Source organism: Ranitomeya variabilis, chromosome 3 (genome assembly GCF_051348905.1).
Source record: "Ranitomeya variabilis isolate aRanVar5 chromosome 3, aRanVar5.hap1, whole genome shotgun sequence".
Classification (NCBI taxonomy): Eukaryota; Metazoa; Chordata; class Amphibia; order Anura; family Dendrobatidae; genus Ranitomeya; species Ranitomeya variabilis.
In genome coordinates this window covers 743,434,856-743,460,006 of record NC_135234.1, presented here as the reverse complement: position 1 = coordinate 743,460,006, position 25,151 = coordinate 743,434,856, and positions in this window count along the sequence as shown.

The following is a 25,151-nucleotide window of genomic DNA, read 5'->3' as shown; positions in this document are numbered from 1 at the left end:
TACAGCGGTTACATGGATACACGGGCAGGCAACTTGGTGGTGGTGAGTGGAGGAGTATTTAAAGTAGGGACCGCAGACAGGCTATCAAAGGCCTAAAATAACAAACAATAGGCTCATGGCAGTTTTACAGCGGTTACATGGATACACGGGCAGGCAGCTTGGTGGTGGTGAGTGGAGGAGTATTTAAAGTAGGGACCGCAGACAGGCTATCAAAGGCCTAAAATAACAAACAATAGGCTCATGGCAGTTTTACAGCGGTTACATGGATACACGGGCAGGCAGCTTGGTGGTCAGTGGAGGAGTATTTAAAGTAGGGACCGCAGACAGGCTTCAAAGGCCTAACATAAGAAAATGGGCTGGCTGTAGGCACTTTATAATTGGTTCCAGGGGTACACGGGCAGCAGTGGTCTGGTCAGTGGAGGAGTATTTAAAGTAGGGACCGCAGACAGGCTATCAAAGGCCTAAAATAACAAACAATAGGCTTATGGCAGTTTTACAGCGGTTACATGGATACACGGGCAGGCAGCTTGGTGGTGAGTGGAGGAGTATTTAAAGTAGGGACCGCAGACAGGCTATCAAAGGCCTAACATAACAAACAATAGGCTCATGGCAGTTTTACAGCGGTTACATGGATACACGGGCAGGCAGCTTGGTGGTGGTGAGTGGAGGAGTATTTAAAGTAGGGACCGCAGACAGGCTATCAAAGGCCTAAAATAACAAACAATAGGCTTATGGCAGTTTTACAGCGGTTACATGGATACACGGGCAGGCAGCTTGGTGGTCAGTGGAGGAGTATTTAAAGTAGGGACCGCAGACAGGCTTCAAAGGCCTAACATAAGAAAATGGGCTGGCTGTAGGCACTTTATAATTGGTTCCAGGGGTACACGGGCAGCAGTGGTCTGGTCAGTGGAGGAGTATTTAAAGTAGGGACCGCAGACAGGCTATCAAAGGCCTAAAATAACAAACAATAGGCTCATGGCAGTTTTACAGCGGTTACATGGATACACGGGCAGGCAGCTTGGTGGTCAGTGGAGGAGTATTTAAAGTAGGGACCGCAGACAGGCTTCAAAGGCCTAACATAAGAAAATGGGCTGGCTGTAGGCACTTTATAATTGGTTCCAGGGGTACACGGGCAGCAGTGGTCTGGTCAGTGGAGGAGTATTTAAAGTAGGGACCGCAGACAGGCTATCAAAGGCCTAAAATAACAAACAATAGGCTTATGGCAGTTTAACAGCGGTTACATGGATACACGGGCAGGCAGCTTGGTGGTGAGTGGAGGAGTATTTAAAGTAGGGACCGCAGACAGGCTATCAAAGGCCTAACATAACAAACAATAGGCTCATGGCAGTTTTACAGCGGTTACATGGATACACGGGCAGGCAGCTTGGTGGTGGTGAGTGGAGGAGTATTTAAAGTAGGGACCGCAGACAGGCTATCAAAGGCCTAAAATAACAAACAATAGGCTCATGGCAGCTTTACAGCGGTTACATGGATACACGGGCAGGCAGCTTGGTGGTCAGTGGAGGAGTATTTAAAGTAGGGACCGCAGACAGGCTATCAAAGGCCTAAAATAACAAACAATAGGCTTATGGCAGTTTTACAGCGGTTACATGGATACACGGGCAGGCAGCTTGGTGGTCAGTGGAGGAGTATTTAAAGTAGGGACCGCAGACAGGCTATCAAAGGCCTAAAATAACAAACAATAGGCTCATGGCAGCTTTACAGCGGTTACATGGATACACAGGCAGCTTGGTGGTGAGTGGAGGAGTAGTGCAAGGAGTGTCTGTCCCAGTACTCCCAAAATATAAATAGATGTTAATGTCTCGCAAAACAACCACAACAAAAAAAAAGGTGGCATACTTAGGTACAGGGGTGGGCTCATCTACTGAGTTTCTGACATAGTAATTTGGCAGTAACTATTTAATGGTGCCAATATAGGACACAGACACAGACTACTTTAAGTTGCATCATAGATGTCTACAAATTTGTATTGTCAGTGCCAGACATTGAATGATGTCAGCGAATAGACTAAAGATTGGTGGAGCTGTGCGACATAATTTTGGACGTGGTAGAGCACATTTTGAGCTGGGGTAGGGGGGAACTCTCTTGAGGCCGGCGGGACCGCCCCAGGGCCCCTCATGTTACAACGGTGTGTCTGACGTTGGGTGCGCACCACCACCGCCAGAGACACTACATTGTACTATGAGGGACCCAGTAGCAATGCCGTCAACCAAAAGCGAGCACACCCACCTCTTCAGACAAACAGCAGTCTCACGGGTGCTTGCGCCAAGTCGCGATACCACGGCCCCGTGTGGGGAGTTTTGCCATTTAGGGAGGTGTAAACATGTCGTATGCTGTACAATCAGCTGCAGCAAATTAGACATTAGAAAAGTAATTCACAGGCAAGAGCTTTTCATAGGAAAGCTAGGTGTCGGCCGGGCAAGGTGGGGCAAAAGATTTCGAAATCCAGTTGTGGTTCATTTTAATGAATGTTAGATCGTCAACATTTTGGGTAGCCAGACGAGTCCTTTTTTCGGTTAATATTGAACCTGCAGCACTGAATACTCTTTCTGATAGGACACTTGCTGCCGGGCAAGCAAGCTCCTGCAATGCATATTCTGCCAATTCTGGCCAGGTGTCTAATTTGGAGGCCCAGTAATCAAATGGGAATGACGGTTGAGGGAGAACATCGATAAGGGATGAAAAATAGTTAGTAACCATACTGGACAAATGTTGTCTCCTGTCACTTTCAATTGATGCAGCAGTACCTGTCCTGTCTGCGGTCATAGCAAAATCACTCCACAACCTGGTCAGAAAACCCCTCTGTCCAACGCCACTTCTGATGTGTGCACCCCTAACACTCCTAGTCTGCTGCCCCCTGGAGCTCGTGTGAGAACGATCACGTGCGCTGTGTGCTGGGAATGCCTGAAGCAAACGGTCAACAAGAGTTGATTGTTTGGTTGCTAATATTAGTTCCAAGTTCTCATGTGGCATAATATTTTGCAATTTGCCTTTATAGCGTGGATCAAGGAGGCAGGCCAACCAGTAATCGTCATCGTTCATCATTTTCGTAATGCGTGTGTCCCTTTTTAGGATACGTAAGGCATAATCCGCCATGTGGGCCAAAGTTCCAGTTGTCAAATCTCCGGTTGTGATTGGTTGAGGGGCAGTTGCAGGCAAATCTACGTCACTTGTGTCCCTCAAAAAACCAGAACCCGGCCGTGACACGCAACCAATTTCCTGTGCCCCCGGGAAAGGTTCGGCATTAAAAATATACTCATCCCCATCATCCTCCTCGTCCTCCACCTCCTCTTCACCCGCTACCTCGTCCTGTACACTGCCCTGACCAGACAATGGCTGACTGTCATCAAGGCTTTCCTCTTCCTCTGGTGCAGACGCCTGCTCCTTTATGTGCGTCAAACTTTGCATCAGCAGACGCATTAGGGGGATGCTCATGCTTATTACGGCGTTGTCTGCACTAACCAGCCGTGTGCATTCCTCAAAACACTGAAGGACTTGACACATGTCTTGTATCTTAGACCACTGCACACCTGACAACTCCATGTCTGCCATCCTACTGCCTGCCCGTGTATCCTCCCACAAATAAATAACAGCACGCCTCTGTTCGCACAGTCTCTGAAGCATGTGCAGTGTTGAGTTCCACCTTGTTGCAACGTCTATGATTAGGCGATGCTGGGGAAGGTTCAAAGACCGCTGATAGGTCTGCATACGGCTGGCGTGTACAGGCGAACGTCGGATATGTGAGCAAAGTGCACGCACTTTGAGGAGCAGGTCGGAGAACCCAGGATACGTTTTCAATAAGCACTGCACCACCAGGTTTAAGGTGTGAGCCAGGCAAGGAATGTGTTTCAGTTGGGAAAGGGAGATGGCAGCCATGAAATTCCTTCCGTTATCACTCACTACCTTGCCTGCCTCAAGATCTACTGTGCCCAGCCACGACTGCGTTTCTTGTTGCAAGAACTCGGACAGAACTTCCGCGGTGTGTCTGTTGTCGCCCAAGCACTTCATAGCCAATACAGCCTGCTGACGCTTGGCAGTAGCTGGCCCATAATGGGACAACTGGTGTGCAACAGTGTCATCTGCCAATGGAGTGGTTGGCAGACTGCGTTCTGTGGAAGAGCTGTAGCTTCTGCAGGAGGACGAGGAGGAGGAGGAGGAGGGGGTGCGAACGCCTACAGCCAACTGTTTCCTAGACCGTGGGCTAGGCACAACTGTCCCTAAATTGATGTCGCCTGTGGACCCTGCATCCACCACATTCACCCAGTGTGCCGTGATGGACACATAACGTCCCTGGCCATGCCTACTGGTCCATGCATCTGTAGTCAGGTGCACCTTTGTACTCACAGATTGCCTGAGTGCATGGACGATGCGCTGTTTAACATGCTGGTGCAGGGCTGGGATGGCTTTTCTGGAAAAAAAGTGTCGACTGGGTAGCTCGTATCGTGGTTCAGCGTACTCCATCAGGGCTTTGAAAGCTTCGCTTTCAACTAACCGGTAGGGCATCATCTCTAACGAGATTAGTCTAGCTATGTGGGCGTTAAAACACTGTGTACGCGGATGCGAGGATAAGTACTTCCTTTTTCTAACCAGAGTCTCATGTAGGGTGAGCTGGACTGGAGAGCTGGAGATCGTGGAACTTTCGGGTGTGCCGGTGTACATGGCAGACTGAGAGACGGTTGGAGACGGTATTGTTTCCGCCGGTGCCCTAGATGCAATATTTCCTCCTACAAAACTGGTGATTCCCTGACCCTGACTGCTTTTGGCTGGCAAAGAAACCTGCACAGATACTGCCGGTGGTGCGGAAAATGGTGGCCTTACAGTGACGGAAGGGATGTTGCGTTGCTGACTAGCTTCATTGGCCGAGGGTGCTACAACCTTGAGGGACGTTTGGTAGTTAGTCCAGGCTTGAAAATGCATGGTGGTTAAGTGTCTATGCATGCAACTAGTATTTAGACTTTTCAGATTCTGACCTCTGCTTAAGCTAGTTGAACATTTTTGACAGATGACTTTGCGCTGATCAGTTGGATGTTGTTTAAAAAAATGCCAGACTGCACTCTTCCTAGACTCGGATCCCTTTTCAGGGATTGCAGACTGAGCTTTAACCGGATGGCAACGCTGTGCTCCAACAGGTTTTGGCTTTGACACACGTTTTGGGCCAGATATGGGCCCGGCAGATGGAACCTGTTGCGATGTTGATGCCTGCTGCGGCCCCTCCTCCACCTCCGCTTCTGAACTACTGCTGCCTGCACCCTGTTCCCCCAATGGCTGCCAATCGGGGTCAATAACTGGGTCATCTATTACCTCCTCTTCGAGCTCGTGTGCAACTTCGTCTGTGTCACTGTGTCGGTCGGTGGTATAGCGTTCGTGGCGGGGCAACATAGTCTCATCAGGGTCTGATTGTGGATCTGTACCCTGAGAGGGCAATGTGGTGGTCTGAGTCAAAGGAGCAGCATAGTACTCTGGCTGTGGCTGTGCATCAGTGCACTCCATGTCAGAATCTACTTGTAATGGGCATGGCCTGTTAAATGTTTCACTTTCTAAGCCAGGGACGGTATGTGTAAAGAGCTCCATGGAGTGACCCGTTGTGTCGCCTGCTGCATCCTTCTCTCTTGTTGTAGTTTTTGCTGAGGAGGACAAGGAAGCGACTTGTCCCTGACCGTGAACATCCACAAGCGACGCGCTGCTTTTACATTTACCAGTTTCGGAAGAGGAGGCAAAAGAGCTAGAGGCTGAGTCTGCAATGTAAGCCAAAACTTGCTGTTGCTGCTCCGCCTTTAAAAGCGGTTTTCCTACTCCCAGAAAAGAGAGCGTTCGAGGCCTTGTGTAGCCTGACGACGAAACTGGCTCCACAGCTCCAGACTTAGGTGGAATATTTTTATCCCCACGACCACCTGATGCTCCACTACCACTACCATCATTACCAGCTGACAATGAACGCCCACGACGACCTCTTGCACCAGACTTCCTCATTGTTTTAAAATCTTAACCAAAGTAACTTTATTTGTTGCTGTCAAACAACTTACACGGTGAGCTATAACTTCAGTATGATTTCAATATCCCTTAACAGGTTGGTGAGACCACAAGGAAAATCAGGCACAATGTTACACACTCTGTTTTCTGTGGCACAAAATCACAGAGATGACACACACGCAGGACTGTCACTCAAGCACTAATGTCAATATTAATCTCCCACCTAATTTATGTATTTTTTTTTTTCAGGGAGACTTTAGAAACCAAATAATAAGAAAATAAATAAATAAATAAATAGGCTTTCTATAGCCCACTGAATGAGAGATAGCACACACAGCAGTGGCACACAAGCCCTGACTGAGGCCAATATTTTTCTCCCACTGATTGATGTAGTGTTTTTGTGTTGAGGTAGAATTTAGAACACAAATCACGGGAAAAATAAATAGGCTTTCTATGGCCCACTGAATGAAAGGGAGAGAGGTGGCACACCCAGGAGTCAAGACTGGCACACAAGCTGAAAGGGCAATATTACTCTCCCACTGTTTTTTGTATGTTTTTTTTTTTTTTTTCAGGGAGACTTTAGAAACCAAATAATATTAAAAAAACCAAAAAAAAAATAGCCTTTCTATGGCCCACTGAATGAGAGAGAGAGGTGGCACACCCAGGAGTCAAGACTGGCACACAAGCTGAAAGGGCAATATTACTCTCCCACTGTTTTTTTATGTATTTTTTGTTTTTTAAGGGAGACTTTAGAAACCCAATAATATTTTAAAAAAAAAATAAATAGGCTTTCTATGGCCCACTGAATGAGAGGGAGAGAGGTGGCACACCCAGGAGTCAAGACTGGCACACAAGCTGAAAGGGCAATATTACTCTCCCACTGTTTTTTTAGGTTTTTTTTTTTTTTTCAGGGAGACTTTAGAAACCAAATAATATTAAAAAAAAATAAAAAATAAATAGGCTTTCTATAGCCCACTGAATGAGAGATAGCACACACAGCAGTGGCACACAAGCCCTGACTGAGGCCAATATTTTTCTCCCACTGATTGATGTAGTGTTTTTGTGTTGAGGTAGAATTTAGAACACAAATCACGGGAAAAATAAATAGGCTTTCTATGGCCCACTGAATGAAAGGGAGAGAGGTGGCACACCCAGGAGTCAAGACTGGCACACAAGCTGAAAGGGCAATATTACTCTCCCACTGTTTTTTTATGTATTTTTTGTTTTTTAAGGGAGACTTTAGAAACCCAATAATATTTAAAAAAATAAATAAATAGGCTTTCTATGGCCCACTGAATGAAAGGGAGAGAGGTGGCACACCCAGGAGTCAAGACTGGCACACAAGCTGAAAGGGCAATATTACTCTCCCACTGTTTTTTGTATGTTTTTTTTTTTTTTTCAGGGAGACTTTAGAAACCAAATAATATTAAAAAAACCAAAAAAAAAATAGCCTTTCTATGGCCCACTGAATGAGAGAGAGAGGTGGCACACCCAGGAGTCAAGACTGGCACACAAGCTGAAAGGGCAATATTACTCTCCCACTGTTTTTTTATGTATTTTTTGTTTTTTAAGGGAGACTTTAGAAACCCAATAATATTTAAAAAAAAAAAAAAATAGGCTTTCTATGGCCCACTGAATGAGAGGGAGAGAGGTGGCACACCCAGGAGTCAAGACTGGCACACAAGCTGAAAGGGCAATATTACTCTCCCACTGTTTTTTTATGTATTTTTTGTTTTTTAAGGGAGACTTTAGAAACCCAATAATATTTAAAAAAAAAAAATAAATAGGCTTTCTATGGCCCACTGAATGAAAGGGAGAGAGGTGGCACACCCAGGAGTCAAGACTGGCACACAAGCTGAAAGGGCAATATTACTCTCCCACTGTTTTTTTAGGTTTTTTTTTTTTTTTCAGGGAGACTTTAGAAACCAAATAATATTAAAAAAAAAAAAAAAAAAAATAGGCTTGCTATAGCCCACTGAATGAGAGATAGCACACACAGCAGTGGCACACAAGCCCTGACTGAGGCCAATATTTTTCTCCCACTGATTGATGTAGTGTTTTTGTGTTGAGGTAGAATTTAGAACACAAATCACGGAAAAAATAAATAGGCTTTCTATGGCCCACTGAATGAAAGGGAGAGAGGTGGCACACCCAGGAGTCAAGACTGGCACACAAGCTGAAAGGGCAATATTACTCTCCCACTGTTTTTTTATGTATTTTTTGTTTTTTAAGGGAGACTTTAGAAACCCAATAATATTTAAAAAAAAAAATAAATAGGCTTTCTATGGCCCACTGAATGAGAGGGAGAGAGGTGGCACACCCAGGAGTCAAGACTGGCACACAAGCTGAAAGGGCAATATTACTCTCCCACTGTTTTTTTATGTATTTTTTGTTTTTTAAGGGAGACTTTAGAAACCCAATAATATTTAAAAAAAAAAATAAATAGGCTTTCTATGGCCCACTGAATGAGAGGGAGAGAGGTGGCACACCCAGGAGTCAAGACTGGCACACAAGCTGAAAGGGCAATATTACTCTCCCACTGTTTTTTTAGGTTTTTTTTTTTTTTCAGGGAGACTTTAGAAACCAAATAATATAAAAAAAAAAAAAAAAAAAAAAAAAATAGGCTTGCTATAGCCCACTGAATGAGAGATAGCACACACAGCAGTGGCACACAAGCCCTGACTGAGGCCAATATTTTTCTCCCACTGATTGATGTAGTGTTTTTGTGTTGAGGTAGATTTTAGAACACAAATCACGGAAAAAATAAATAGGCTTTCTATGGCCCACTCAGTGAGAGATGGCACACACAGGGATGGCACTGTAGCAGAAATGCCAATCTTAATCTCCCACAAAAAAAAAAAAAAAAAAAAAAACTGTCCTACAATTACTATCTCCCTGCAGTAATGTAAGCCAGGTATGGCAGGCAGCAATAGGAGTGGACTGATGCACAAATTAAATAAAAAGTGTGGACAAACAAAAAAGATAGCTGTGCAGAAAGGAAGGAACAAGAGGATATGTGCTTTGAAAAAAGCAGTTGGTTTCCACAGTGGCGTACACACAGCAATACAGCTATCACGGAGCCTTCTAGGGCAGCCCAATGAGCTACAGCGCTGAGGGGAAAAAAAAAAAAATAGCTTCCACAGTCCCTGCACACCGAAGGTGGTGTTGGACAGTGGAAATCGCTGCAGCACAAGCGGTTTGGTGGTTAGTGGACCCTGCCTAACGCTCTCCCTGCTTCTGACGAAGCGGCAGCAACCTGTCCCTAAGCTCAGATCAGCAGCAGTAAGATGGCGGTCGGCGGGAACGCCCCTTTATAGCCCCTGTGACGCCGCAGACAGCAAGCCAATCACTGCAATGCCCTTCTCTAAGATGGTGGGGACCAGGATCTATGTCATCACGCTGCCCACACTCTGCGTTCACCTTCATTGGCTGAGAAATGGCGCTTTTCGCGTCATTGAAACGCGACTTTGGCGCGAAAGTCGCGTACCGCATGGCCGACAAGCACAGGGGTCGGATCGGGTTTCATGAGACGCCGACTTAGCCAAAAGTCGGCGACTTTTGAAAATGATCAACCCGTTTCGCTCAACCCTAATCACTACAGCTGGCCCAGGCCTGGGATCACTACAGCAGGCCCAGGACTAAGATCACTACAGCAAACCCAGGATTAAGATCACTGCAGCAGGCCCAGGACTAGGATCACTACAGCAGGCCCAGGACTGGGATTACCATAGCAGGCCCAGAACTAGGATAACTACAGCTGGCCCAGGACTAGGATCACTACAGCTGGCCCAGGACTGCGATCACTGCAGCAGGCCCTGGACTAGGATCACTACAGCAGGCCCAGGACTAAGATCACTGCAGCAGGCCCAGGACTAGGATCACTACAGCAGTCCCAGGACTAGGATCACTACAGCAGGCCCAGGACTAGGATCACTACAGCTGGCCCAGGCCTGGGATCACTACAGCAGGCCCAGGACTAAGATCACTACAGCAAACCCAGGATTAAGATCACTGCAGCAGGCCCAGGACTAGGATCACTACAGCAGGCCCATGACTGGGATTACCATAGCAGGCCCAGAACTAGGATAACTACAGTTGGCCCATGACTAGGATCACTACAGCAGGTCCACGACTAGGATCACTACAGCAGGCCCAGGATTGGATCGCTACAGCAGGCCAAGGAGTGGGATCATTATAGCAGGCCAAGGATTAGGATCATTACAGCAGGCCAAGGACTAGGATAACTACAGCAGGCCCAGGACTAGGATCACTACAGCAGACCCAGGACTAGGATCACTACAGCAGGCCCAGGACTAAGATCACTGCAGCAGGCCCAGGACTAGGATCACTACAGCAGTCCCAGGACTGGGATCACTACCGCAGGCCCAGGACTAGGATCACTACAGCAGGCCCAGGACTAGGATCACTACAGCAGGCCCAGGACTAGGATCACTACAGCAGGTCCAGGATTGGATCACCACAGCTGGCCAAGGACTGGGATCATTATAGAAGGCCAAGGACCAGAATCACTACAGCATGCCTAGGATTGGGATCACTACAGCAGGCCCAGGACTAGGATCACTAGAGCAGGCCCAGGACTAGGATTACTACAGCAGGCCCAGGACTAGCATCACTACAGCAGGCTCAGGACTGGGATCACAACAGCTCCTAGCAACCAGGAAAATGGCTGCTTTAGGAAGGAGGGAGACAGGAGTCCAGCAAAGGACAGACATATGTTGGTGGTAGGGGACTCTATAAGTAAAAGGACAGACAGAGTCATCTCCTTGCGAGAACACAAATTCCAAACAGTGTTTTGTTTGCCGTGTGTTTGGGTTCAGCATATTGCTACTGGGATAGACAGATTGCTGGAAGGGGCTGGGAAAAACCCACGGTCATGGTACACATCAGTATCAATGTCAAAGTTAGGTGACAAGTGGAAGTTCCTTAAAAATGATTACTGGGAACTAGGAGAGAAGCTGAAGGCCAGGACCCTCAATGTGGTGTTTTCAAAAATACTGCCAGTGCCACGAGCGTCACTAGAAGGAAAGCAGGAACTTAGGGATATAAATAAGTGGCTTAGAAATTGGTGCATTAAGGAAGGGTTTGGGTTCATGGAAAACTGGGCCGACTTCTCTGTCAGCTACAGTCTCTATGGTAGGGGTGGGCTTATGGTAGTTGTGATTGATGTCAATTGTGATTTGTCAAAAATCAGAGCTGGCATTTAGCCCTTGGGTTAGTAATGGAAAAATGTCTATCAGACACCCCCATTACTAACCCAGTAATCAAAACTAAAAACTCTTGCAAAAAAATACTTTATTTGAATGAAGACTTCCCCACACTATCCCTCGTTCAACAATTTTATTGAAAAAAAAAAAAATCCCATTAAGGTCCGCTGTAGACCTGGGAAACTGATGAAGTCCAGAAATGGATACCTGAAAAGCATAAAATGAAAGAAGTGAAAGCTACATACTGTCCCTCATTTACCAATTTATTTGTAAAAATGTTCCCCTGCAGGTCAGACGTAATCCACGCTGCCCGAATCCGGCTTTGGTGTCTGTGAATAGCAGTTAAGTTAATGCTATTCCAAAGCGCTGGGTACTGAGAACAATCCTCATCAGCTGCGCTCTATGAGACCAGGTGGCTCTGATGAGCGTTGTCGTCAGTACCCGGTGCCTGTGCACTATAAATCATCTCACTAAAAAGGCCTTAACCCCTTAACGACCGCCGATACACTTATTAACGGCGGCAGTTAAGAGTACTTATTCCTCAGCGCTGCTTATTAACGGCGCTGAGAAAAAAGGGTATAGCGCCCTCAGCGTCAGAAAGTCTCCAGGCTCCTGGGTCTCGGCTTCTGGGGGTAGGTGAGACCCCGGAGAACATGATTCGGGCCGTTTTTTTCCATCCCCAGTTTCGTGATCGCCGTTATTCACTGAATAATGGCAATCGCAAGAAAAGTCAAATTTTCAATTCATTTCTCTCTCCTCTGATATGATCTAGTATATCAGAGGAGAGAGAAATGGGGTGCCCTGAGCCCCCCGGTACATTTGCCATCCCCGGACCCTCCATCTCTGTCCCCTGCCCTCCGTGTCATCTTCATGGAAGAAAATGGCGGGCGCATGCACAGTGCTGGAATCAGGGTCTCTGTCTCTACATTCTGCTGCTCTTGGATTAGGTAACAATAACCTGGTGACAGATTCCCATTAATCTCCAATTATTTTCTGCTCTCTAGGGATTCCACTAAAAGTCGCTATGAAAATAATTACTACAAGTCTTAATACAAGGGAACCTGTTATCTGATTCATTCTTCCTGAACCATGGGAGCATGAACCAGAGTCTGCATTAGTGTAGCTAAGAACACTTTACTTTTAGATGCCGCGGTATTTTACAGAAAATACAGCACATAGTCCGACTTTTCAAAATACATTTTCTCTGATGTGTCCCAGCATTTCAGAGTAAAACATACAGTTGTGCTCAAAAGTTTACATACATTACATAGTTTGCTTTCTTGGCCTTTTTTCAGAGAATAAATAAAAGTAAAGAAAAAACCTAGCACTCAACTGATGCGTATGTGAAATTTTATTGTAGTACCCAACAAACGTTTCGGTCCATCATACGGACCTTCATCAGTTACGTACTAAACTGAAGCTCGGGCATAGGAGACAGTAATGTCTCAGGGCACATATACCTGCAGCGTCTTATTAGAGCGCAAATACTTTTAGAGAGTAAATACTGGTGTGATGTGCCGCTGTCAGACGCGGTGTCCATATTTCAGAGAATATGAATGATAACACCAAAGCTTTTTCTCCACTCATGGTTAGCGGTTGGGTGAAGCCATTTATTATCAAACTACTGTGTTTTCTCTTTTTAAATAATAATGACAACCCAAAAGATCCAAATGACCCTGATCAAAAGTTCACATACCCCATTTCTTAATAAAGTGTATTGCCCCCTCTAACATTAATGACAGCTTGAAGTCTTTTGTGGTAGTTGCGGATGAAGTTCTTTATTTTCTCAGATGGTAAAGCTGCCCACTCTTCTTGGCAAAAAGCCTCCAGTTCCTGTAAATTCCTGGGCTGTCTAGCATGAACTGAGCGCTTGATATCTCTCCAGAGTGGCTCAATGATATTGAGGTCAGGAGACTGAGATGGCCATTCCAGAACCTTCACTTTGTTCTGCTGTAGCCTATGAGAGGTTGACTTGGCCTTGTGTTTTGGATCGTTGGCATGTTGGAACATCCAAGTATGTCCCATGCGCAGCTTCCGGGCTGATGATTGCAAATTTGCCTCCCGTATTTGCTGATAATGTGCTGCATTCATCTTTCCTTCAACTTTGACCAAGTTTCCTGTGCCTTTGTAGCTCAAACATCCCCAAGACGTTTATGGTTGTGGCCAAAAAGTCCAATTTTAGTCTCATCACTCCAAATTACCTTGTTCCAGAAGTTTTGAGGCTTGCCTCTCTGCTGTTTTGCATATTGTAAGCGAGATACTTTGTGGCATTTGTGCAGTAATGGCTTTCTTCTGACGTCTCTACCATGCAGCCCATTTTTCCTGAAGTGCCTCCTTATTGTGCATCTTGAAACAGCCACACCATTAGTTTTCAGAGAGTCCAGTATTTCAGCTGATGTTATTTGTGCATTTTTCTTTGCAGCCCAAACAAATTTCCTGGCAGTTGTCTCCGAAATTTATGTTGATCTACCTGACAGTGGTTTTGTTTTTACAGAGCCCCTGATTTTCCATTTGTTAATTACAATTTGAACGCTGCTGACTGGCATTATCAATTCCTTGGATATCTTTTTGTATCCCTTGCCTGTTTTATACAGTTCAACTACCTTTTCCTGTAGATCCGTTGACAATTATTTTGCTTTCCCCATGACTCACAATCTAGAAATCTCAGTGGCTGGATGAAAGATGTCTGGATCCCAGAAACTCACTCAGCTTTTATGCACACACTATCACAATCTATTTTTGGATTTGTGGCAGCTCTGGTTCTACTTTGTTTAAATGTAGCTTTTTTCCGTTCAGTCAATAGGGGGTTAATGTCAGTTCCCCCCCAATGGCAATCTGGTGTAACTGCAGTGTTGCTGGGTCAGTTAATGTGGGTGGTGAACACTCACACCATCCTTTATATGGTCATCTGATGCATCAGCTGGCTGTTGGTGATAGAGCAATCTTCAGTGACCAAGCCTGAGTGAGGAGCTCTCTGGGTGCAGTGGTGCTTCTGCTGGGTTCATTGTCCTGGTGCCTTTTTTCTGCTGTGCGGTGCTTTGCAGCAGAGATAGCTAAGTGTTTATTTCCTCACCCCTTTCTTGTTTGTCACTTTCCCCTTGTGGTAATATCTGCAGAGGTGAGGCTAGTGCTCCTTGTCGGCCCATGCACTTACCAGGGCAGAGTTAGTTGACAGTTAGGAAGGAGTTATCCTCATGATGGTGATAGGAAGGACCCACTTAGGGCATTAGGGGAGCACAGAGACAGGCTCAGGCTTGAGCTCAGGGGTGTCCCTTCCTTCATTTCCCTATTGATAGAGCCTTCTTCCCCCTTTTCCTTCCCAATGTGAATTTGTTGTGCCATCTGCTTACTGACCCCCATTGGGTTGCAATACATATCGTGACATCATCACCAACCGTTACATTTTTCCTGTGAACCATGGCTCAATTGCAGGCCTTCACCCAACTGATCCAGACCCTCACTGATGAGCTTAAGGAGCTGCAGTCTCAGGTGGTGCAGCAGTTTCAGCAGTTGTCGGGGTTCTGGGTCTCAGCTCATGTGCAGGCTCAACCGGAACCCAAGATACCTCTCCCTGACAGGTTCTCTGGAGGGAGACATACATTTTTAGTTTTTCAGGAGGACTGTAAATTATATTTCAGGCTCCGCCCTCATTCTTCAGGGAGTAAGGAACAGTGTGTGGGGATAATTGTCTACCTTCTCAAGGGTGATACCCAATCCTGGGTCTTCTCCCTGCCGACCGATTCATCATATTTGTGGTCGGTGGATGAGTTTTTTGCAGCATTGGCACTGGTGTATGGGGATCCTGATGGCGTCTCCCTGGCAGAGTCTCGACTTCACAAGATCAAGCAGGAGGGCCGGCCATCTGAGGAGTACTGCCCGAAGATTTCATCCATTATAAGTTTATGCTGAAAACATACAACTCTGTCCTTCACCTCTCCAAACAAACCAATTTCAACACCCTCATCACCTCACTGTCCAATAACCGTAAACTTCTCTTTGACACTTTTCATTCCCTACTCAACCCAAGAGTGCAGGCCCCAACCACTGATCACTGACGATCTGGCCAACTACTTCAAAGAAAAAATTGACTATATCCGACAGGAAATTATCTCCCAATCCCCTCATACCATGCACTGTCCTCCCTCCCCCATTGCATCTAGCTCTCTCTCAGACTTTGAACCAGTTACAGAAGAAGAAGTAATCAGGATCCTTGCATCTTCTCGTCCGACCACTTGCGCCAGTGACCCCATTCTGTCATTTCTACTCCAGTCCCTTTTTCCCTGCTGTCACCTCTCATCTAACAAAAATATTCCACCTATCTCTCTCTTCCGGTATCTTTCCCTCCTCATTTAAGCGTGCCATCATTCATCCATTACTTAAAAAACCATCCCTCGAACAAAACTGTGCCGCTAATTATAGACCTGTCTCTAATCTTCCCTTCATCTCCAAACTCCTCGAACACCTGGTCCACTCCCGTCTTACCCGCTAGCTCTCAGATAACTCTCTTCTCCACTCTCTTCAATCTGGTTTCCGCTCTTTACACTCTACTGAAACTGCCCTCACTAAAGTCTCTAATGGTCTACTAACAGCTAAATCTAATGTTCACTACTCCATGCTAATTCTCTTGGATCTCTCCGCAGCATTCGATACTGTGGATCATCAGCTCCTCCTCACAATGCTACACTCCATCGGCCACAAGGACACTGTTCTCTCCTGGTTCTCCTATCTCTCTGACCACTCTTTCACTGTATATTTTGCTGATTCCTGCTCCTCTCACCTTCCCCTTACTGTTGGGGTTCCTCGAGGACCAGTCCTAGGCCCCCTCCTCTTCTCTTTGTATACTGCCCCTATTGGACAATCAGTAGATTTGGTTTCCAGTACCATCTCTATGCTGATGACACCCAATTATACACTTCTTCTCCTGACCTCACACCTGCCTTTTTAGAAAACACCAGTGATTGTCTTACCGCTGTCTCTAACATCATGTCCTCCCGCTATCTGAAACTGAACCTGTTAAAAACTGAACTCCTCGTGTTTTCACCCTCTACTAACCTACCTTTGCCTGACATTGCCATCGTGTATGGTTCCACCATTACTCCCAAGCAACATGTCTGCTGCCTGGGGTTCATACTAGATTCCGAGTTTTCATTCACTCCCCACATCCAATCACTGGCTCGCTCTTCTTATCTGCATCTCAAAAACATTTTTAGAATTCGCCCTTTTCTTACCTTCGACTCAACAAAAACTCTTAATGTTTCTCTTATTCATTCTCGTCTGGACTATTGTAACTATCTACTAATTGGCCTCCCTCTTACCAAACTCTCCCCCCCTCCAATCTGTCCTGAATGCTGCTGCCAGGATTACATTCCTCACCAACCGTTACACCGATGCCTCTACCATGTGCCAGTCATTACACTGGTTACCCATCCACTCCAGAATCCAGTACAAACTTATTACCCTCATCCACAAAGCACTCCATGGCTCAGCACCACCCTACATCTCCTCCCTGGTCTCAGCCTACCACTCTACCCGTGCTCTCCGTTCTGCTAGTGACCTGAGGTGTGGTATTTCCTGATGAAGGGGGCATGAGACCCCTGAAACGCGTTGAATAAAACCACTGTGAATCAACTATACTCTCCTGAAATTCATAATAGTGGCAGCGCAGAATTTTAACTACAAATCTCCATTTGAAGACATTATTTTCTCTGGTCGGTGAAGACCTGTGGATCTGCAGCAGCCGCTATCTATATGCGCTAATCTCATCCTAACCAGGTGAGCAAATTTGGTGTATATTCTCCTCTGTATAACGTGGATAAGACCCTATTGCGCTCTATGTCTCCCCATTGTTTTGCAATAATGACCTGAGGTTAACATCCTCAATAATCAGAACCTCCCATTCCCGTCTCCAAGACTTTTCACGTGCTGCGCCAATTCTTTGGAAAGCACTACCCAGATTAATACGATTAATCCCCAATCCCCACAGTTTTAAGCGTGCCCTAAAAACGCATTTTGTCATGATCTCCATGGCCAGAGAACTAGCATAAGCCTCTATAGGAACAAGCTCTTGGAAGATGTAACTATACTGACCATGAACTAAACCTACCGCATCATCTAGAAGTAGCCAGGTAGCATGTCCTACATTTTATCCCTATATGCCCAGCGCCGGCCGGAGAACTAAATAATGCTAGCAGAGGGAAATATAAGACCTGACTCACCTCTAGAGAAATGCCCAAAAAAAAGGAGACAGAAGCCCCCCACATATATTGGCGGTGATATGAGATGAAACAACAAACGCAGCAGGAAAATAGTTTTAGCAAATTTGAGGTCCGCTTTCTAGATAGCAGAAGACAGAAAGCATACTTTCATGGTCAGTAGAAAACCCTAACAAAACACATCCAGAAATTACTTTAGGACTCTGGCATTAACTCATAATACCAGAGTGGCAATTCCTGATCAACAAGAGCTTTCCAGACACAGTAACGAAACTGCAGCTGTGAACTGGAACCAAAATACAAAAACAAAACATGGACGAATGTCCAACTTATCTAGTAGATGTCTGGGAGCAGGAACAAGCACAGAGAGGCTTCTGATAACATTGTTGACCGGCAAGCATCTAACAGAGAAGCCAGGTTATATAGCGACACCCAGATCTAATCAGAACAGGTGAACAGGGAAGATGATGTCACAAGTTCAATTCCACCAGTAGCCACCGGGGGAGCCCAGAATCCAAATTCACAACAGTACCCCCCCCTCAAGGAGGGGGCACCGAACCCTCACCAGAACCACCAGGGCGATCAGGATGGGCCCTATGAAAGGCACGAACCAGATCAGAGGCATGAACATCAGATGCAGTGACTTTATTCAAAAGCCGATAATCGATACATGGTCTCAAAGAGCCGTCTTTTTTTGACACAAAGAAAAAACCGGCTCCTAAGGGAGATGACGATGGACGAATATGTCCCTTTTCCAAGGACTCCTTTATATATTCTCGCATAGCAGTATGTTCAGGCACAGACAGATTAAATAAACGACCCTTTGGGTATTTACTACCCGGAATTAAATCTATAGCACAATCGCACTCACGGTGCGGAGGTAGTGAACCCAGCTTGGGTTCTTCAAAGACGTCACGATAGTCAGACAGGAACTCAGGGATTTCAGAGGGGATAGATGATGAAATGGACACCAAAGGTACGTCCCCATGAGTCCCCTTACATCCCCAGCTCAACACAGACATAGCTCTCCAGTCAAGGACTGGGTTGTGAGACTGCAGCCATGGCAATCCCAGCACCAAATCCTCATGTAGATTATACAGCACTAGAAAACGAATAGTCTCCTGGTGATCCGGATTAATACACATAGTCACTTGTGTCCAGTATTGTGGTTTATTATTAGCCAATGGGGTGGAGTCAATCCCCTTCAGAGGAATAAGAGTTTCTAAAGGCTCTAAATCATACCCACAACGATTGGCAAAGGACCAATCCATAAGACTCAAAGCGGCGCCAGAGTCGATATAGGCGTCAGTAGTAATAGATGACAAAGAGCAAATCAGGGTCACAGACAAAATAAATTTAGACTGTAAAGTGCCAATGGAAACAGATTTATCAAGCTTTTTAGTACGTTTAGAGCATGCTGATATAACATGAGTAGAATCCCCACAATAGAAACACAACCCATTTTTCCGTCTAAAATTCTGCCGCTCGCTTCTGGACAGAATTCTATCACACTGCATGCTTTCTGGCGTCTTCTCAGTGGACACCGCCAGATGGTGCACTGGTTTGCGCTCCCGCAGACGCCTATCGATCTGAATGGCCATTGTCATGGACTCATTCAGACCCGCAGGCACAGGGAACCCCACCATAACATCCTGAATGGCATCAGAGAGACCCTCTCTGAAAGTAGCCGCCAAGGCACACTCATTCCACTGAGTAAGCACAGACCATTTACGGAATCTTTGGCAGTAAATTTCAGCTTCATCTTGCCCCTGCGATAGGGACATCAAAGTTTTTTCTGCCTGAAGTTCCAAATGAGGTTCCTCATACAGCAAGCCCAAGGCCAAAAAAAACGCATCCACATTGCGCAACGCAGGATCCCCTGGTGCCAATGCAAAAGCCCAGTCTTGAGGGTCGCCGCGGAGCAAGGAAATCACAATCCCAACCTGCTGTGCAGGGTCTCCAGCAGAACGAGATTTCAGGGACAAAAATAGCTTACAATTATTTCTAAAATTCTGAAAGCTAGATCTATTCCCTGAGAAGAATTCCGGCAAAGGAATTCTCGGCTCAGATACCGGAGCATGAATAATAAAATCTTGCAAATTTTGTACTTTCGTGGTGAGATTATTCAAACCTGCAGTTACACTCTGAAGATCCATTATTAACAGGTGAACACAAAGCCATTCAAAGATTATAAGGAGAGAGAAAAAAAAGAAAGACTGCAGCATAGACAGACTGGCAAGTGATCCAATTAAGAGCACAAAAAAAAAAAAAAAAAAAAAAAAAACTCTCAGCAGACTTCTTATTTCTCTCCTTTCTCAGCCAAGGATTTTAACCCTTTAATTGGCCGGTCAAACTGTCATGATGTCCATGGCCAGAGAACTAGCATAAGCCTCTATAGGAACAAGCTCTTGGAAGATGTAACTATACTGACCATGAACTAAACCTACCGCATCATCTAGAAGTAGCCAGGTAGCATGTCCTACATTTTATCCCTATATGCCCAGCGCCGGCCGGAGAACTAAATAATGCTAGCAGAGGGAAATATAAGACCTGACTCACCTCTAGAGAAATGCCCAAAAAAAAGGAGACAGAAGCCCCCCACATATATTGGCGGTGATATGAGATGAAACAACAAACGCAGCAGGAAAATAGTTTTAGCAAATTTGAGGTCCGCTTTCTAGATAGCAGAAGACAGAAAGCATACTTTCATGGTCAGTAGAAAACCCTAACAAAACACATCCAGAAATTACTTTAGGACTCTGGCATTAACTCATAATACCAGAGTGGCAATTCCTGATCAACAAGAGCTTTCCAGACACAGTAACGAAACTGCAGCTGTGAACTGGAACCAAAATACAAAAACAAAACATGGACGAATGTCCAACTTATCTAGTAGATGTCTGGGAGCAGGAACAAGCACAGAGAGGCTTCTGATAACATTGTTGACCGGCAAGCATCTAACAGAGAAGCCAGGTTATATAGCGACACCCAGATCTAATCAGAACAGGTGAACAGGGAAGATGATGTCACAAGTTCAATTCCACCAGTAGCCACCGGGGGAGCCCAGAATCCAAATTCACAACAGCATTTGTTCAGACTGGCCTACCGCCTCAACGCATTAACCTAACGATCCCTGTGTGGCCCATTCAAAAAACTTAAACCATAATCAGGTTCCTCGCATCATGTTCTCATACACTTTATGCAGTTAATAGCACTCTGTGTCTGTACTGTTACATACTTAGGCTGATAACTGGTTCATGTAGCTTTACATGAACACCCGAGCCTTACACTATGGCTGGTCCGAATAACTAAAGCAATTGTTACCATCCACCTCTCGTGTCTCCCCTTTTCCTCATAGGTTGTAAGCTTGCGAGCAGGGCCCTCATTCCTCCTGGTATCTGTTTTGATCTGTGTTTATTGTTATGCTGTAATGTTTATTGTCTGTACAAGTCCCCTTTATAATTTGTAAAGCGCTGCGGAATATGTTAGCGCTATATAAATAAAATTATTATTATTATTACTGCTCAGAGTTCAGGAGGTGGGCCACTGACACGCAGCGGAATGACCCTGCCCTTAGGAGCCATTTCTGTCAAGGTCTGTCACCTAGGCTGCAAGATACACTGGTGCAGTTTGCTACTCCTGAGTTGCTGGTAGACGCCATGGCCCTTGCTATTCGGGTGGATAGACGCCTCAGGGAGAGACATACACCAAATCTGCCCTTGGTTGTCCTTTCTAGGGAGGAGGACACATCTATGCAGACACCTATGAAGGTGGGAGGAGTCTCATCTAAAACGGTTGCCTGTAGTTTGCCATGATATGGGGGCATGTTTCTACTTTGGGCAGACTGGTCATTTCATCAACGTCTGCCTGCTCACGCCAAAGTACTTTCACCATCTCAAAAGCTGCGTCTCCTGTTTTTGTGGAGGGAGGCGGCCAGGGTGTGTATATTTCCTCCATCTTTTCATCTCAGTGTACCATCCCTGCTGAAGTGGTGGTTGTAGGGGTAACTGAGACTGTACCGGTGCTTGTGGATAGTGGAGTCAGGGTATGTGCACATGTCCGGATTTCTTGCAGAAATTTCCTGAAGAAAACCGGAAATTTTCAGCAAGAAATCCACATTTTTTTTGCGTTTTTTTTAGCATTCTGCAAGCGTAATTAGCTTGCAGAATGCTAAAATTTTCCAAGCGATCTGTAGCATCACTTGGAAAACTGACTGACAAGTTGGTCACACTTGTCAAACATACTGTTTGACAAGTGTGACCAACTTTTTACTATAGATGCTGCTTATGCAGCATCTATAGTAAAAGATAGAATGTTTAAAAATAATAAAAAAAATAAAAAAATGGTTATACTCACCCTCTGCAGACAGCCAATCTCCTCAGCGGCGTCCGTTCCTATAGATGCCGGTGTGGTTCAGGACCTTCGATGACGTCGCGGCTTGTGATTGGTCGCGTGAGTCACATGAGCGGTCACGCGACCAATCACAAGACAGCGACGTCATCACAGGTCCTGAACCACACCATCTATAGGAACGGAAGAGAGAGCATGCACCGGAGAGGCGGGAACACTTTGGGGGCCATCAAAGGGTGAGTATATCACTATTTTTTATTTTAATTCTTTTTTTTTTTTACCAATTATATGGTGCCCAGTCCGTGGAGGAGAGTCTCCTCTCCTCCACCCTGGGTACCAACCGCACATAATCTGCTTACTTCCCGCATGGTGTGCACAGCCCCGTGCGGGAAGTAAGCAGGTCAATGCACTCCTAGGTGTGCGGAATCCCCGCAATTCCGCATTTTTAATGAACATGTTGCTTTTTTTTCCGCGATGCGATTTTTTCACGGAAAAAAATGCAACATTTGCACAAAAAATGCGGACTACCCTGTAAATAATAGGAGGCATATGTAAGCGGTTTTTTTCGCGTTTTTATCACGTTTTTATAGCGAAAAAACGCGAAAAAAACGCAAAAAATCCTGAACGTGTGCACATGGCCTTAGAGTCAATTTGGTAGATTCTTGCTTTGAATTTGTTGTGCCGTCTGCTTACCGACTCCAATACGCAATACGTATCATGACACACACACTGATTACAGGCAAACAGGTCACAGGTGAGGTTGTTACCTTTAGTAGCCATTCAAACCCATTTGTGTCAACTTCTGTGCATGTTATGAGGCAAAAATCACGAAGGTATGTGAATTTTTGATTATTTTGATTATCGTCATTTGGATGTTTTGGGTTGTCATTATGATTTAAAAAGAGAAAACACAGTAGTTTGACAATAAATGGCTTCACCCAACCACTAACCATGAATGGAAAAAAAGTTTTGGTGTTATTAGTCTCTGAAAAAAGGCAAAGAAAGCAAAAATTCTGCCGGGGTATGCAAACTTTTGTGCACAACTGTACATAGCTAAATTAACACAGCTGGACTCCAATTCCTGCTGCCCATATTTCAAGCAGGATGAATCAACTGGCAGGTTCCCTTTAAAATTTGTTTCATACATTGGGGTTTTTTACAAAAATTCAGCTTTTTGTAGTATTTTTTTGTAAACTATTAAACCCGTTAGATACAGTAGGTCTAGGTGTGCCATTTTTGTCTTACATTTTCCAACAAATTTATTTTTAGAAAAACATGTAAGAAAAATTGTACAGAAAATAAACAAAAGGAAAATACAAAAATCATGTCATAAAAACTCGGCAAAAAAAAAAAAAAAATCTGAGTGAAGGGAACCCAAGGTTACGTTCCCACAATGAGTATTAGGTGAGTTTATCATGTTGAAGAATTTCGGAACCTATTCAGTATATTATGTTACTTGTGTTTCTTCATTGTAATTTTTGTTTCTTTTTGGTAAAACTCAACAAAAACTTATTGCTGGAACTTAGCCTAAGTGCTCATAGCATCTGAACATCTGAGCCTAGTATTAGTCCTATAAATTCCTGAGGTACGGTAGACATTTGCAATGCAGGATAAGCTCATTCTCCTGGTCTGATGGTAACATTTCTAAGGCCTCCTTCACACGTTCAGGAAAAACTAGTACTGGTGAAATCCTTTGTCTGAGTCTGTGCCATCTGTATGTACATGTGTGACATCCGTGTGACGTCCCTGTATTTGTTTGTTGTGCAAGTGTCTGTGTCACGTTTACGTGCCATCCATGTGACATGTACCAGTGCCTGGGAAAAGCAGTACAATTCACGCTGATCCCAGGCACCGGCTGTGGAAGGCAGGTCTTATCATTGTCGCCTGGTCACCCTGAGATTAGCGGCACCAGGCAACAATGATGGGAGTTGTAATCATCAGCACCCGCTGTGTATCTGTTCTACAAAGTTAAGAATTTAATATAAAAAAAGCAGTTGGCTCCTGCCTAATTTTCATAACCAGCAGAGGGAAAGCTGATGGCTGAGGGCTGATGTTACTCATCTGGAAAAAGTGACAATATCCCAAAAAGTTCCCACGCTATTAATAACAGCTCACAGCTGTTTGCTTATCCTTTACTGGTGAGGATTACGGGGAACCCCCCCAAAAAATCAAACTCCTGTCCGTGTGAAAAACCTGACATGTACATGTCTATATTTGCAGTCCTGAAAAAACAGACTGCATACGGACATAAAAAAAGGAGGTGTGAAGGTGGCCTAAGGCTGCCGTCACACTAGCAGTGTTTGGTCAGTATTTTACATCAGTATTTGTAAGCCAAAACCAGGAGTGGAACAATTACACAGTGTCTGTCCACTATTTCATCCTTCTTCTCCACTAGATTTCTCAAACTTAACATGGACAAAACAGAATTCATCATCTTTCCCCCATCTCACGCGACCCCCCCAACGAACCTATCCATTACAGTAAATGGCTGCCCACTCTCCCCAGTCCCACAAGCTCGCTGCCTCGGGGTAATCCTTGATGCTGATCTCTCCTTCAAACCACATATCCAAGCCCTTTCCACTTCCTGCCGACTTCAACTCAAAAATATTTCACAAATCCGTTCATTCCTCAACCAAGAATCTGCAAAAACCCTAGTCCATGCCCTCATCATCTCTCGCCTCGACTACTGCAAGCTCCTGCTCTGTGGCCTCCCCTCGAACACTCTCGAACCCCTCCAATCTATTCTAAACTCTGCTGCCCGACTAATCCACCTGTCCCCCCGCTATTCTCCGGCCTCTCCCCTCTGTCAATCCCTTCACTGGCTCCCCATTGCCCAGAGACTCCAGTACAAAACCCTAACGATGACATACAAAGCCATCCACAACCTGTCTCCTCCATACATCTGTGACCTCGTCTCCCGGTACTTACCTACACGCAACCTCCGATCCTCACAAGATCTCCTTCTCTACTCCCCTCTTATCTCCTCTTCCCACAATCGTATACAAGATTTCTCCCGCACATCACCCCTACTCTGGAACCTTCTACCACAACACATCAGACTCTCGCCTACCATCAGAATCTTCAAAAAGAATCTGAAGACCCACCTCTTCCGACAAGCCTACAACCTGCAGTAAATCACCGATCAACCAACCGCTGCACGATCAGCTCTATCCTCACCTACTGTATTCTCACCCATCCCTTGTAGATTGTGAGCCTTCGCGGGCAGGGTCCTCACTCCTCCTGTACCAGTTATGACTTGTATTGTTTAAGATTATTGTACTTGTTTTTATTATGTATACCCCTCCTCACTTGTAAAGCGCCATGGAATAAATGGCGCTATAACAATAAATAATAATAATAATAATAATTCGAG